This window comes from Oncorhynchus masou, unplaced genomic scaffold, assembly GCF_036934945.1.
Source record: "Oncorhynchus masou masou isolate Uvic2021 unplaced genomic scaffold, UVic_Omas_1.1 unplaced_scaffold_2050, whole genome shotgun sequence".
In the NCBI taxonomy this organism is placed as follows: domain Eukaryota; kingdom Metazoa; phylum Chordata; class Actinopteri; order Salmoniformes; family Salmonidae; genus Oncorhynchus; species Oncorhynchus masou.
Window position 1 is genome coordinate 25,001 of NW_027008538.1, and position 5,000 is coordinate 30,000.

The 5,000-nt window shown below is 40.1% G+C and overlaps 1 pseudogene; it reads left to right on the forward strand.

The window, feature by feature from the left end:
* The window catches only part of LOC135532826 (laminin subunit alpha-5-like), an 86,076-nt pseudogene that overhangs the window by 24,949 nt on the left and 56,127 nt on the right, over positions 1 to 5,000 (forward strand).

A 5,000-nucleotide genomic window follows, 5' to 3' on the forward strand; every position in this document is an offset into this window, starting at 1 on the left:
GTATGGAGTTCTGGCCTGAAAAAAAGACGCCTTTACTATTGCTCTCTATGGACATTAATGTATAGAGAACGTCTCTCTAAAGCCTCTGAAGAATTGTCCCTCAGTAAACTGGGATTAGGCTAGAGAGGGTATGTGAACTGGGATTAGGCTAGAGAGGGTATGTGAACTGGGATTAGGCTAGAGAGGGTATGTAAACTGGGATTAGGCTAGAGAGGGTATGTGAACTGGGATTAGGATAGAGAGGGTATGTAAACTGGGATTAGGCTAGAGAGGGTATGTAAACTGGGATTAGGATAGAGAGGGTATGTAAACTGGGATTAGGATAGAGAGGCTGTAAACGGATTACATGCAACTGAGGTTACGTAATCCGATTACAAAATTCAGACCAGATTTTAGGGATCTAACCTTTATTTAACTTGGCAAGTCAGTTAAGAACATTCTTATTTACAATTACGGCCTAACCCCGGCCAAACTTGGACGACGCTGGGCCAATTGTGCGCCGCCCTATGGGACTCCCAATCACGGCCGGATGTGATACAGCCTGGATTCAAACCAGGGACTGTAGTGACGCCTCTTGCACTGAGATGCAGTGCCTTAGACCGCCGCTGCGCCACTCACTATGATTACTCTGAGAAGGAAAAAAAATATGTAAGTGGATTACAGTAACAATCTTAAAAACAGCTGATTACTTTCGGGATTACATCATCTAATATCAATAGGAAAGTGTGATAAAACGTTGTCATCATCGCTGTCATTCAGCGATGACATCATGACTTCTCATTATGCTCTCAGAGGTTCTGTTGGTCTGCCGATCGTCCACCGGGGTGGGGGGGGGGATTTTTGTAGTTGAATGACGAGGTAAAGGCATCCATGTTGTTTTCCATCCCGAACAGTTTGTGGCATAAATTTTAGGACAACATTTTTGTGATGTTTCTTTGTTCATTCTGCAAACTTTTTTTTCGGCTGTTCGTGGAAACAATTATTTATTTTTTTCGCGGCAAACCGAAGTCGATAGCCCAAATCTACGCCCCTTGGTTAGTGATTGGTCAACAGGAGGGATTCTACAATGAAATGTTTGTTGTCATTCAATGAGACTTTAAAAAAATATATATACTGCACCAAACATAGTTAAATGTATAATTGCGCGACTAAAATTAGTTATTTTTTTTACTAATTCTGACTATTTTGAGGAAGTGGATACTGGCTACGGCGTCTCAAGATGGACAAACAGTACTATAGGGAGTACAAGAGCACACTCGTTCAGTTCGCCGAGTTCGGTTTAGCGCCAGACAATCCAAAACATTTACACCCCCTGTTGTTACTGCTGAAGAGAAACGGGTCCCAGCATTCTGGTCTGAATTGTATTTAAGATTTAATTTGACCTTTATTTAACAAGGCAAGTCAGTTAAGAACTAATTCTTATTTTCAATGATGGCCTGGGAACAGTGGGTTAACTGCCTGTTCAGGAGCAGAACGACAGATTTGTACCTTGTCAGCTCGGGGGTTTGAACTTGCAACCTTCCGGTTACTAGTCCAACGCTCTTAACCACTAGGCTACCCTGCCACCCCAAGATTGAACAAATGGCCCTCAGGTCAGCCATTTAATGAATAGGCATAGGACTATATATATATATATTTTTTTTTCACCTTTATTTAACTAGGTAGGCTAGTTGAGAACAAGTTCTCATTTGCAACTGCGACCTGGCCAAGATAAAGCTTAGCAGTGTGAGCAGACAACACAGAGTTACACATGGAGTAAACAATTAACAAGTCAATAACACAGTACAAAAAAGGCGAGTCTATATACATTGTGTGCAAAAGGCATGAGGAGGTAGGCGAATAATTACAACCTTGCAGATTAGCACTGGAGTGATAAATGATCAGATGGTCATGTACAGGTAGAGATACTGGTGTGCAAAAGAGCAGAAAAGTAAATAAATAAAAACAGTGTAAGGATGAGGTAAGTGAAAATGGGTGGGTTATTTACCAATAGACTACTATATCAATTACACTGTCTCAAATGAATTAGCATATGTGATATTAGTGCCCCAAAAAATATGTAGACAAATAAATGTCTATTGAACAACAAAAATCAGCTAAATTAAAGAATCCTATTTTGATAAAAAACAAAACAATTACCTAGTAGTCAAACCCCAAATTCAAGACAATCGTCAAAATATCTGGAATCATGCATTCCTGCTTGAAGACTGTGTTAGAATAAACCGTTTATTTATTGAATCATACCGTTTTAGTAGTCTAGTACACTTCTGAGTGAAACACTGAAATCACTTCATCATGTTTTCTATAGCGTGACCCTCACACTGTGGAGCAACCAAATCGTGGGCAGGAGCCACCCACAGAACCTGTTATTATGGAGTCCTATGACTCTCACACATAGACTATACAGACCTAATGCTGCAGGAGAACCATATGGTCTAAATCACACTATATATACAGACCTAATGCTGCAGGAGAACCATATGGTCTGAGTCAGACTATATATACAGACCTAATGCTGCAGCAGAACCATATGGTCTAAATCACACTATATATACAGACCTAATGCTGCAGGAGAACCACACTGGTCTGAATCACACTATATATACAGACCTAATGCTGCAAGAGAACCATATGGTCTAAATCACACTATATATACAGACCTAATGCTGCAGGAGAACCACACTGGTCTAAATCACACTATATATACAGACCTAATGCTGCAGGAGAACCATATGGTCTGAATCACACTATATATACAGACCTAATGCTGCAGGAGAACCATATGGTCTAAATCACACTATATATACAGACCTAATGCTGCAGGAGAACCATATGGTCTGAGTCAGACTATATATACAGACCTAATGCTGCAGGAGAACCATATGGTCTAAATCACACTATATATACAGACCTAATGCTGCAGGAGAACCATATGGTCTGAATCACACTATATATACAGACCTAATGCTGCAGGAGAACCATATGGTCTGAGTCAGACTATATATACAGACCTAATGCTGCAGGAGAACCATATGGTCTGAATCACACTATATATACAGACCTAATGCTGCAGGAGAACCATATGGTCTGAGTCAGACTATATATACAGACCTAATGCTGCAGGAGAACCACACTGGTCTAAATCACACTATATATACAGACCTAATGCTGCAGGAGAACCACACTGGTCTAAATCACACTATATATACAGACCTAATGCTGCAGGAGAACCATACTGGTCTAAATCACACTATATATATATAGACCTAATGCTGCAGGAGAACCATATGGTCTAAATCACACTATATATATACAGACCTAATGCTGCAGGAGAACCATATGGTCTGAGTCAGACTATATATACAGACCTAATGCTGCAGGAGAACCATATGGTCTAAATCACACTATATATACAGACCTAATGCTGCAGGAGAACCACACTGGTCTAAATCACACTATATATACAGACCTAATGCTGGAGGAGAACCATACTGGTCTGAATCACACTATATATACAGACCTAATGCTGCAGGAGAACCATACTGGTCTGAATCACACTATATATACAGACCTAATGCTGCAGGAGAACCATATGGTCTAAATCACACTATATATACAGACCTAATGCTGCAGGAGAACCATACTGGTCTGAATCACACTATATATACAGACCTAATGCTGCAGGAGAACCATATGGTCTGAGTCAGACTATATATACAGACCTAATGCTGCAGGAGAACCATACTGGTCTAAATCACACTATATATACAGACCTAATGCTGCAGGAGAACCATACTGGTCTGAATCACACTATATATACAGACCTAATGCTGCAGGAGAACCATATGGTCTGAGTCAGACTATATATACAGACCTAATGCTGCAGGAGAACCATACTGGTCTAAATCACACTATATATACAGACCTAATGCTGCAGGAGAACCATATAGTCTAAATCACACTATATATACAGACCTAATGCTGCAGGAGAACCATATGGTCTAAATCACACTATATATACAGACCTAATGCTGCAGGAGAACCACACTGGTCTGAATCACACTATATATACAGACCTAATGCTGCAGGAGAACCATATGGTCTGAATCACACTATATATACAGACCTAATGCTGCAGGAGAACCATATGGTCTGAGTCAGACTATATATACAGACCTAATGCTGCAGGAGAACCATATGGTCTAAATCACACTATATATACAGACCTAATGCTGCAGGAGAACCATATGGTCTAAATCACACTATATATACAGACCTAATGCTGCAGGAGAACCATATGGTCTGAATCACACTATATATACAGACCTAATGCTGCAGGAGAACCATATGGTCTGAATCACACTATATATACAGACCTAATGCTGCAGGAGAACCATATGGTCTGAATCACACTATATATACAGACCTAATGCTGCAGGAGAACCATATGGTCTGAGTCACACTATATATACAGACCTAATGCTGCAGGAGAACCATATGGTCTAAATCACACTATATATACAGACCTAATGCTGCAGGAGAACCATATGGTCTGAGTCAGACTATATATACAGACCTAATGCTGCAGGAGAACCATATGGTCTAAATCACACTATATATACAGACCTAATGCTGCAGGAGAACCATATGGTCTAAATCACACTATATATACAGACCTAATGCTGCAGGAGAACCATATGGTCTGAGTCAGACTATATATACAGACCTAATGCTGCAGGAGAACCATATGGTCTAAATCACACTATATATACAGACCTAATGCTGCAGGAGAACCATATGGTCTAAATCACACTATATATACAGACCTAATGCTGCAGGAGAACCATATGGTCTGAATCACACTATATATACAGACCTAATGCTGCAGGAGAACCATATGGTCTGAATCACACTATATATACAGACCTAATGCTGCAGGAGAACCATATGGTCTGAGTCAAACTATATATACAGACCTAATGCTGCAGGAGAACCATATG